Source organism: Neovison vison, chromosome 1, assembly GCF_020171115.1.
Source record: "Neovison vison isolate M4711 chromosome 1, ASM_NN_V1, whole genome shotgun sequence".
NCBI lineage: Eukaryota > Metazoa > Chordata > Mammalia > Carnivora > Mustelidae > Neogale > Neogale vison.
The window spans coordinates 113,500,203-113,512,267 of NC_058091.1; the positions used below are offsets into that span (position 1 = coordinate 113,500,203).

General features: G+C 37.7%; 1 protein-coding gene and 1 pseudogene across 36 annotated transcripts in view; one reads left to right on the top strand and one right to left on the bottom strand.

Annotated features, from left to right (window-relative positions):
- RIMS1 (regulating synaptic membrane exocytosis 1) overlaps positions 1–12,065 on the top strand; it is a 498,418-nt gene that overhangs the window by 161,291 nt on the left and 325,062 nt on the right. The window lies entirely within an intron of this gene.
- LOC122897055 lies at positions 10,649–10,829 on the bottom strand (annotated as a pseudogene).

Here is a 12,065-nt window from a genome sequence, read left to right on the forward strand (position 1 = left end):
GAGATCATGACCTGAGCCGAAGGCAGAGGCTTTAACCCACTGAGCCACCCAGGCGCTCCCCTTCTCCTCTCTAACGCCCCTTGTCCTCCATGCTATTTGTTATGCTCCACAAATAAGTGAAACCATATGATAATTGACTCTCTCTGCTTGACTTATTTCATTCAGCATAATGCTGTATGTTGACAAATGTCTTCAGAAAGGCTGTCCAAATTTCTCATCTGTGAGAATAGCTATTTCCACTCTTGCCTGGGGCATTGTATATTGTTTAAACATTTTTCAGCTTTATAGGTAAAAAGTGTGTGAGGTTTATTGTTATTTTAATTTCCATCTCCTTTCTACTAGTGAATATGAATATTTTCTAAAAGTTGATTGGCCATTTACAGTGTTTCTATTTTGAATTTTCCATATACATTCTTTGTTCTCTTCCCCCCAACACTTGGGTCTTTATATTATTTATTGATTTTTAAGATGTTTTTTAAAACAAAAATCCTTTAATATTATATATATATATATATATTTCAATTTTGAAATTTTAAAAATACATTCATCTTTAATGTTTGGATAACAGAAATTTTCCTTTGTTTGGATAACAGAAATTTTGTATGTCTTTGGAATCATTTTAAAGACATGATTTTCTTTTCTGAAAAACAATCTGAGGAGTTTGAAGTGGCGGGGGGGTGGGAGGTTGGGGTACCAGGTGGTGGGTATTATAGAGGGCACAGCTTGCATGGAGCACTGGGTGTCGTGAAAAAATAATGAATACTGTTTTTCTGAAAATAAATAAATTGAAAAAAAAATTCTATCATGCTAATGTGGAATCATGAAATATTTTGTTTCACAGATGAGTGGTTTAGTAGTGGAGCCAGTAGTGACTGATCAGTGGTCATGTGTTTCTTTTGAACTCTCTACAGGTTGTTGAACTTCAGGGAGCACTCTGGATGGGTATTAACTTTAGTTTCAGGTTCTGTATTTACATAACCATCAGGTCTCTTTGGAAGTGCTACGGGATGCTATTCTCATCCACCTTTGTGAGTGTGTGAGTCAGGGTGTGGGTTGGAGAATGAGAGAGGATGCTAGAATCAATAGTTCTGGAAAAGTCTGAAGATACAAAGGAGGAGGACAGCTGATGAACTAGAATTCCTGAGAGTGCTGCAGGAACAGACCCATGTCCAAGAATATGTAGAAACATTAGCCTCGATTGTAAGGATTATTAGTTACTGAGGCTAGAGAGAAGAATGGGAACAGTGATAGGTGCATTTACAAACAGGACAGAAGGACGTTGAGAGGAATCCTACCCAAAGGACACTATTATGTTTATTATTTTTAGCAAGGCTATTTGCTATAAATTGAGGTCTGGAGACAGGTGGCAAATGAATGCTTTAGGAAATATATACCAAAAACTGAAATTTTAGATTTTTGTTCTTGCAAACATTGAATTCTGGGGGAACAACTTTTCTTTTGTAGAATATTTACCTTGAATATTTGTTTCAGGCCAATAAACCTTAAAAAAAGCAGATATTTTAGACCATTTAAGTAATTTCTGCTATGATAGTTTCCTGTTCTTTGACTGTAAGCTCTATGTGTTCTGCTGTTCTGTAACTTGAGTCTTTGCATAAAATAGATACTTTTAAAATCAAAATTATAAAATATAAAATAAATTTGGATTTAGGGAATGAATTTTCAAGCCCTATAACTCAGAAAAATAAATACTATTTATTATATGAGTCACTCAAATATCTCTTCTTATATAAAAGATTATGTTACCAAAAAATCTGTTTTTATATGGCCTACAATAATATGCTTTGTAATTTGAAGTGACCTGTGTAAAGAAGCAGGCAATATTTTTTAAAGCAATTCCAGGTTTCTAGTTTTAGCTGCTTATTGCTTTTTTGTGCGACCCTGGGCACAGCAGAGATTGATTTTCTGTTTGTGCTCCCCATTGCAGTTTAACATTCTTTGAATAAGCTCATCAGACTTAACTACCTACTAGAGCTTTATTTCTCTGAAGCAGCATTGTGACACTCAACGACTTCAAATTAAATCTAAATGCAAACCAAGGAATTTTCAGTTGCACAATTTTTTTGAAGGCCTGGTAGATACTATAAAGGAGGAATTCTGTGATGGAGTAATTCTGGAAATGATCATGTGAGAAGTTGGAGGGCTACCTTGTTTTAATTTCCAATGACTAGCCTTCAGCAGTTTATTAATCTGCCTGAATTAAGTGCCTTGTAATTTTAAAGTTGGAGAGGTAAACATAATATATGATAAAGACTGGAGGTTAATGAAACAGATAAACAAGCAAAAAATAGCTTTCAAAAAGTTTGTCAGGTCTGTGAGGTTTAAAGATTACTTTATAGCTATTCTGACCAAGCTGGTAATGTACAAAAGAGTAAATTGGAAAAGATACAAAGTTGATCCAAATTTTCCTTCAATAAAATGTACACTAAGCTTCTAAAAGACACAAGTTAGTCTTAATGACATGGTTGCATTAGGTGACTTTTAACATCTTCTACTAATCTGGAAGTCTTTGTTAAATTTCTGTTCTTTATGCATGATCTCAGAAATCAGTTGGATGCTGCTTGGAACTATTAGACAAAATGTTTGGATTTATTGGCCAGTTAGCTTTTATGTTTCTTATTTCCATATCCAAGGTTAGCAAGCAGGTAGTGGTAGATTCAAATTCATGATTACTACTGGCAAAACTTATTCAATAGCTGTGAGTGTTTGACACTTTTCTAGGTGTTTGGGATACAGACAGAATAAGATAAAATCCCTCCTTCATGGAGCTTAGATTCTATTGGGGAGAAACAGAAAATAAACAAGCAAATTGTATGTTAGAAGTTAATAAATGTCAAGGAATGGAGAGAGAAGTCAGATCAGAAGTCTCATGGGGAAAGATGTTTTCATGTATTCAAATTTGGTAGTCTGTAAGCCCCACCATATATTAACTTTTAGCCCTTTAGCTGTCACCATCTTGCCCTAATATAAGTGTGACCAAGTATGTTGGCAAGTGAGACAAGGAAGGAGGGTAGGGCTGCAGCAAAGATTGGGCAAATATGGGACATGGGGCTAGCAAGCAGATGGAGCCGTGCGGCGACAGAGGAGTGAGGTTGTGGTTGGAAGCAGGGCTACCCTGGGGTTGAGTTCAGAGTAGACCAGGCAGGCAGTGAAGACTCAGAAGGACACAGTCCCAGAGAGCAAGATCATGGGGGAACACCTAGAGCCATGTACAAGGGATCAAGAACGGGGACAAGCCATTGAGGAAGCAAGAGTATCTGAATTATGGCAGCAGAGGCTCCATAAAGGACATCAAAACCAAGAAACTACTGTCTTGCTCTAGGGGGATTTTTTTTTTTATTGTGTTTGCTGATAAAAGTTTAGATCCTATAATCAGGGAACTCATAATTTATGACCATTTGATGGTGAAGGTAGAGGACTGAGAGCTTTTTTTTTTTCCCCTAATTTTGGGGACTTTCTGTACAGAAGAATTCACGAATTGCAGTTTTAGTTTATACAATCTAGTTCATCTAATTGTAGTAAAGCCAAGTTCAGTAGCAGCAAGACAAGGGAGCATTAAGTGTGATGTCAGGAAGTCAGAAAAAATAAATGTCAGAGGAATAAATGTCCCCATGTTACCTTAAGCAGCAAAGAAAGAACAGTCCCCAAGATTGCTTAGGTCTGTGTAATACTGAGGGAAAAAGGTAAGGTCAGCAAACAATATAAAAGAAAACATGTTGTTGCCTCACCCCAAACTTCTAAAAAGACCTTGGGTGCAATTTTTTCTTTGTAGACGTTTGCGCTTTGAGAAGAAATAGTAAAAAATAACGTAGGGAAGAGAGTAACTGAAGTAACATTCCTTAGTGTTTCCATTTTTTAATTCTATCTATTTTTACATTAATCAAATGCATCTGTATTTTTTTCCAGAGAAAGCACATATTTAACATCATAGATATAACCTTGTATCTATTCACATAATAAGTAAATATGTAAATATGTACTACTCACATGACATTTACCTTGTTTATTTGAGCCAAGGTACATTTTTTCAGCATCAGGTAAAGAACCCTGCTGAAGGTCTGCTCAGAGATGTTAAAGGAGTCCTCCTTTAACGACTTTAAACCTCCTTTAAATGACTCTCCTTAGAGAACCACTTAAAGGGAAAATAACTGTTCAGGAGGCTGAAGTTTACATTGTGATGGGGACTTTAGAAACTTCCCAAGGTTTTGCCAAGGGACAGATCCTGAGCATAGTTTGTGCAGTGTGACTTGACTATGTCAGAAATTGCAATCTCCAATTTAAACAAACAAACAAACAAACTTGTTTTGATTGAGGAGTCTCAACTCAACAGGAGTGGGCATCATATTCTTTATCTTTCAGTAAAAACTGCCTCCTTGAGTCTCAGGGGCTTTCTCTTTCCTGCTGTGAATCCATCTCTCTTAAGGCCATCTTGATCTAATTCTGTCACTTTTCAGTCACTTTCATTTAATAAGAATAAATTGGTGTTGGGAGTGAGGTGATCCATCCTTGTTAATTTTTCAATATCACATTTGACTTAAAGTTCCTTTCTTCCACACGATGTTCTTCCCTTTTTCCTTGATATGGAGCACTTGTGGTCCAGACCTCCAGTGGACAGTGTGGGCTTTAGGATGTGGGGCCTGTGCTGTCACACACTGGCTGCCTTCTCTGCTCTGCTTTTAGTGCTAGGACTTGGAGGTAGGAGAGGGAAAAGACAATCCTCCGAGACGTGCTGACCTCCCTCGATGAGCCATCCCAACTTCTCTGATGCACTGACCAGCCTTGGCTTCCCTCTGTGAGGTGTATATCCAAATGCCTGCCTTTACATGCGGCTTTGTGGGCTCTTAGAAGATCCTCAGAAAATCTGCATGTATATATATATATATCTATCTATAGATAGATATATATATATATAGTGGTCCAGTATGGGGCATCCAAATAAGGCTCTATATATCCTTCTTCTACCTACCTCTCCTTGCCAAACAATGGGAGCACAGTCTGCCAGCACCTCTTTGTCTAGTGCCAATGGCATCATATTCACTTTGAGACAAGAGGCAATCATCAGTCCCTTGGTGGATGTAAGTACCAGGCTTATGGAGCTTGTAGAAAGGAAATGTGAAGAGGGTAGAAAAAAAGCTACCACTATCTCAGCTCACTGGTTCCTCCAAAATATACCTCTTCCTTAATCCCAGCCCTCTTTACTATTTCACTGTGACAGAAACCGGTTTAGGTTCTCTTGTCTTTGTGTGTGTGAAGAATAATAGTATGTGTTTTGAACATGGCCCTGGAGATTTTAGTTTCTTTTCTCAACAAAGCACCATCTTTGTAATAATCTTGTACTGTTTTGTAGTGTGGGAAGAGAAAGAAGAACTTCACATCATCTTTAGAGTCATATTGAAAGTTTACTGTGTTTGGTTGGGGTTGGGGCATACTATACTAACTCATTTCAAACTGAGGCCCAGAAAAGTTAAGTAACCTGTCAAAGGTCACACAGCTAGTCAGTGTCAGAGCCAGAATTTAAATCTGGGCAGTCTGACAAGAGAGGCTGTGTTCTGTCTCACAAGGCTTATAAAATGTGATGTTTAGCCATGGTTTGTGGGTTTGTAGAGGCAGGGTCTTTTGACACTGGCTGTGGGTCTTAGAAGACAAGCCTGGGAATGCTCTTATAGAGAGAATTCTGAGTTGTAACACAGGAAGCTTAGTATCATCTACAGGACAGTAGTGCAGATGACCCTGGGGATAGTAAGATCCTAGTAAATTTAAATTTACTTTCTGCTCAAATAAAAAGCTTATTGAAATAAATTATAATTCTTTTAGAGCACTCTCCTTTTATAGTCTAATTAACACTTTACTTTGCAAAGTATTGCATAATTTAGTGACCACTTAGCTGTTTTTTCAATCTAATGCATCCTGAGGTGATCAACAGTAAATTTATTAGATAGCCAAAGAAGTTTTAAAAAACGGTGTCGACACATTAGTAGTGGATACATGAAGGGGAAGACAAATGAAACCTTTTTATGTACTCTTCATGATATACTATACTTTGATAAAATGTCATAATCTATAGTAAATCTCCTAGAATTCTGCAGCTGTTTATTGTAAGACAATGGTACGCATAATTAAGTTTCAAGTGATTAAAACCAGCACAACTGCGTTTTCTCAAGTGAAATGTTGGTCTTACTCAGGATGGGAGTGTGGTCCTAGCAACATTAGAGGTCTGTGGAACTCCTCCATCCAGCTGTGCTACCAGTTGGAAGCTGCTGCCTCAGTAGTACATGTGTGTAGTAGCATGTTTCCTATTTTAAGTCAGAGAAACCAATCTGGGCTTGCTTAAGAGCTGCAGGAGTGATTTGCCAAATTCCAGGGACAAGGATAATGAAGGACCAGAATAACAGGGAGAAATAATGATTCTTGTTCCTAAGAGAAACCTGGAAATTTTCACTTCTAGTCTTTTCCTCTACAGACCGACTTGCTTTGCTGGCCACTCATTGATCTTTGCTTTAATTTTCTTTTCATCTATTAAGAGTAGAAAATATTTATCATTTAGATTTCTCTGGAGGAGAAGCATGGTACATTGGAAAGATCATTGACTTTGAAATTTGACTGACCTAGATAATTTTATTTCAGTTTTTCCACTTGGTGGTTATGCCACGTCAGGTGAATCATTTAATCTCAGTCTCTTTATGAGTAAGAGTAATATGAAATTTACCAGGTTTTAGTGAAAGCTGAAAAAAGATGCCATTTGTAAAGCGTCTGTATTTTTTGAACATGTGTTATTCTCCTCATTATTAAATGGTTGCTTGAGTAATGATGTAACACAAACATCGTCATGCATGACACTTTATTCACTCACGTGTTTATCAATACCCCTACTATGAAAAGAGAAACCGCAAGCTTTCATCAACTAACTTTGCTTCTGTGAGAATAACACTGTAATTACAATAGGTCTACTGTGTTAGACCAGAGGAGGACTGTGATTTAACCCATTTATGATGGCCTGCTGACTAGAAAGACAGAAAAAACTGATCTGATGCTTTTCTTCAGAGAAAGAAGCCCCCTACTTCCTAAAAAGAATGGTCCAAGTTTAATTAGGTCCAGGAACTAGGGCTCTCTCTGCAAGTTTCTTTCAGAATTTAGCTTGAAGCCTAACCAGCCTTAGCTAGCTCTGGTTCCTCTCTCTAAATTGTTCCCGATCTCTTCATTCCTCAGCCTGAGCAGAGATGCGTCTAAGACTCGACTGCTCTTCCTTCATGGCTCCCACATACGTCATTATAACTCTGGTTCACATACAAATCTTTGTACCATTCTCTCTGAACTGATACACCAGGTCATATCTATTTTGTCTTTCTTTCTGTGTTTATGAAATTTCTAAGGGAAAAAACAAAACAAAACAAAACTGAGGGGACCAGTAGACTCTTGCTTTTGTGATTTAATATCTTCCAAGTCACCCAACTATCCCATTTCTTGTAGTAATTTGTTACTTTGCAGGCACAGATTTGAATCACTTGCACAATTTGGACTAGAAGAACAGGAGTCAAGATTAAAATGAGTGAGGGACTCTTGCCATCTAACTGGAGTCTTCTTAGCATCTCACTGAAAATTTATCGATTTTGCTCATAAAGGCATATGTGATTGCCCTCTTAAAGCAAGGCACATTTCATTCCTTGTGAAGAATGGTCCCAGAAGTCAAGCAAACTCCAATGTCTACAGTTAGAGGAGAAAAGTACATGAAGAGATATAAGAAAATGATGCTCCTGAAACAGGAAATAAACTCAAATTTGCAAAAACTTAGAGTAAGACATGAGATCCCACAGTGATTAATAACACATGACATGAATAAGTTTACCGTATTCTCTAAATGCAGTGAAGCATGAGTTATTATGAACACTAGTCCCCAAGTTTTATTTTCTGCCTAATGTAATTGAGAAACATTTACGAATTGGGGAATTCAAAGAGGTCCCAAACTGTAGTCTTTGTGATTGTTAAGGAGCTACTTTTCCTTCTTTTTAAAATAAGAGTAACTATTGGCATGTCTTGAGCATCTGCCATATTCAGGGCACGCTCCTTATATATTATTATATTTAATTTTCACAACAAGTACAGGAAGGAAGTGTTAATCCATCTGAAAGATGAAAAACTAAGAGTGGAGGGAGGGAATTGTCTTGTCCAAAGTCACACGGTTTGTATTAGCACGAGTAGCCCAAAGTCGTTTTCAAAAATAATGTGAAGGAATACTCTGTGTATTAGTATGCAGAATGGAAACAGTTGCTGTGATTTTTCTCCTCCAAACTAGAAAGACAGGGGACTCTTTTCCTTTCATATTTTGACATTAGAAAATGAATGAATTTTTGCCTAGAAGCTTAATTCCATCATGCCAACCTTGAGCTAACATTTGTCCTTTAATGACAAATATGATAATTATTTCTAGAATGAAGGGAGGACTCAGAATATTTATCTTAATTCTTGGTTTTAATATTTATTTAGTGTTTTTAAATTTACAAAGGAGTTGAAGTGGCTTGTGAGTTAACAGAAAATAAGAAAATTAAGAAAAAATAAGCAAATAGATCATCTAAAATATATAGACTATATAGTAAAGTATGCTTAAGAAAAGCTGATTTATATAGCTAGGGTCTAAACGCCTGGGTGGCTCAGTTGGTTAAGCAGCTGTCTTCGGCTCAGGTCATGATCCCAGTGTCCTGGGATCGAGTCCCACATCGGGCTCCTTGCTTGGCAGGGGGCCTGCTTCTCCCTCTGCCTCTGCCTGCCTCTCTGTCTGCCTGTGCTCGCTCTCCCTCTCTCTCTGACAAGTAAATAAATAAAATCTTAAAATTATTCTCAGTTAAATGGCCGCTAAAACAAGGAAAATACAATTTATAATCTATGCTACCTTTTCTAATAATAACACAGCCCTGCAGAGTAAAAGTAATATCCAGATATATTTTTTTTTAATTTAATTTAATTTAATTATTTTTACAGATATATTTTTAAAGCTATGCCTAAGAAATTTTCAAATACACAAATTTAGGTATGGCCTCAAATGGTGGGTTTCGGTTGGTGCTAAGGTAACATTTTTTTAAATTCACAGCTTTATGCACTCTAGCCATAGAACCAATAAGCAAACCAAATATAGGAGAACAGAAATCACTATGCCAACAAGATCGTTGAAAATATCATTTAATTGAAGGAAAGTCTTTAGTGGTGCTTGGATACAGTAAATTCAGGCTCAGATTCTTTGATTTGTGGTTGTTACGCAGATAAACCAGCTATTAGTTGAAAGTTCTTTGTTTATATACTTTGCTATCCAAACTGGGACACTTTTGAGAGGAAAAAGAATCAATTGTAATTATACCAAGACAAGAATTGTCAACAGAGCCTGTAACAGACAAACTGGGAATGTGGTCACCCTGGGTAAAAGCAGTCATTTATTTTAGACACCAGTTTCAAGAGCAGTTGTTGTGACTGTTGGGGACCATACTTTGTCACCATGCAGAGGGTTACTGACTCAGTATGAGCACTGTTGTGTGGATGCTGAGAAAAAAAATCAAGATTCCTTTACAAATTATTTTCAACAATCTCACAGACGTTTAAAGTACTTACTTACTTGATAGCCCTGAAGTTGGATACCAACTTGTTGGAGAAACCTACAGTTTTCTTTTTTAAAAATTAAAAAAATCAGGTTTAGGAATCTGACTCTTGATTTTGACTCGGGTCATGATCTCAGGGTTGTGAGATCAAGCCCTGCCTGGGACTCCACTCTGGGCATGGAGTCTGTTTAAGACTCCCTTTCTCCCTCCCCAACCTCTCTCTGCCCCTCCCCAACCTCTCTCTTTCCCAAAATAAAATAAAATAATAATAATAATAATTTTAAAATCAAACCCTGAACTTGTACAATTTATAAAGAGAAAAAATTTTTGAAGCGTAATGATCTGACCTTGACCCTTATTCCCAGCTGTCAACCTGTTACCTTCCATGTGGGGATTTCGGATTCATCAGCTTTGAAATCCCCAGACTGGTCTCGGAGAAGCTCTGTAAACGCAGACTTCCTGCAGGAATCCTTTTTTCAGTATTGACCCCCATCTTTATCATTTAAACAAAATTTTACAAATGGCTCTGAGATGACAAATGAACGATGCATGCAAAGTGACAAGCGTCTTGGTAACCTAGTTTACAGGATAAAATCTACCTTCATTTGGGAAGCCCTCCTGGGCCTAGGGCAGTTGCCAGATTCTTGGCACACATCCCCCTGATTGAGCCTGTCTTGTTCCACCTGTGCCTTGCAGGAGAACTTACCCAGGTGTCTACCATCCTGGAAATCTAGGCAGAGAAGAGGGAGGCCCAGAGAGAAAACAGTGCTTCCTCTCCTTCCACTTCCATCTTCTCCTCTTCCTTCTGGTTGCCCCCCCCCCCCGGGTCTTCCCTGAATTAGTGACAGCATGACTCTGGATCCATTCAGAGCTTCCTCTTACTTTTTGTTGAAGGTATCCTTCATGCTACAAGCATACCTTATTAAACACTTAACATGAGTGTAGGAGACACAAAAGTTTCAGGAAGATCATTCTGTTCCATATAATTCATAGAAGTAGGACCTTTGGTCTGAAAATATTATTAAAATAGTACTAGATGACCTCTTTTTTTAATCTACTAAGTGTTAAAAATATTTGCATTATTGAAACTAACTATGGGAGAAGAACAGCCTCTTGCCTGGATGTTTAAAGGATTACAATAGAACTAGTGATTTAATAAGTCATTTTAATTAGCAATAATCGCGCCTCGGATAAACCTCATTGGCTACGATACTGCCACTGCGCAAAGCTAATAAGTCATTTTAATAGATTAATAGTAATAGTAATACTATTAATAGTAATACTATTAATAGATTAATAGTAATAATAAACAGGGTCTTCATTCAGGACTACATACCTACTATTCATAAAACTTACTGCTTTTAATTTTAACTTATGATTATTATTGGGGACATATACATGATATATATTCAGTGATTTAATATAACTATAATATGACTCCATTAGGTTTTTATCATGCAAACTATAAATTTCATAATCTTATGTAACTGACATGCTTCCATTTTTTTAAGATTGTATGTATTTACTTTTTTGAGAGAGAGAGAAAGAACAAGCGGGGTTGGGGGGGCAAAGGGAGAAAAAATAGACTCCCCGCTGAGTAGGGAGCCCGATGTGGGGTTCAGTCCTGGGACCCTGGGATCATGACCTGAGCCAAAAATGGACACTTAACTGACTCGGGCACCCAGGCACCCAGGCACCCAGGCACCCATCCAGGTCAGATTCTAAATTCTAAATCACGGCGCCTGGATGGCTCAGTGGGTTAAGCCGCTGCCTTCGGCTCAGGTCATGATCTCAGGGTCCTGGGATCAAGTCCCACATCGGGCTCTCTGCTCAACAGGGGGCCTGCTTCCCTTCCTCTCTATCTGCCTGCCTCTCTGCCTGCTTGTGATCTCTGTCAAATAAATAAATAAAATCTTTAAAATAAATAAATAAATTCTAAATCATGTTGCCTTAGACTTATTAACTGCTATGTATTAAAGCCAGTTTATCAATTGAATACTCTGTAAGAATGGTTAAACAAAGCCTGCTACTATCCAATTTGAGGCCTTATTAACTCATGCCATGATCACACTAAGTTGCTTGTCACTGGTGGTCCCCAGCACATAGACTGAATTCAGCTTTCAATCATTAATCAACTAATCAATAAAAAATTCCTTATAGATTACTTCACATCTATGAGTTAGAAAACTTCACATCGGGGTGCCTGGGTGGCTCAGTGGGTTAAGCCTCTGCCTTTGGCTCAGGTCATGATCCCAGGGTCCTGGAATCGAGTCCTGTATCGGTCTCTCTGCTCATCGGAGAGCCTGCTTCCCCCTCTCTCCCTGCCTGCCTCTCTGCCTACTTGTGATCTCTGTCAAATAAATAAATAAAATCTTTAAAAAAAGAAAGAAAGAAAACTTCACATCAAAATCTGAATTTCCAGTTTTCCTAAAAATTGGATGTGCCATATTTCTCATGGGCTAGAAC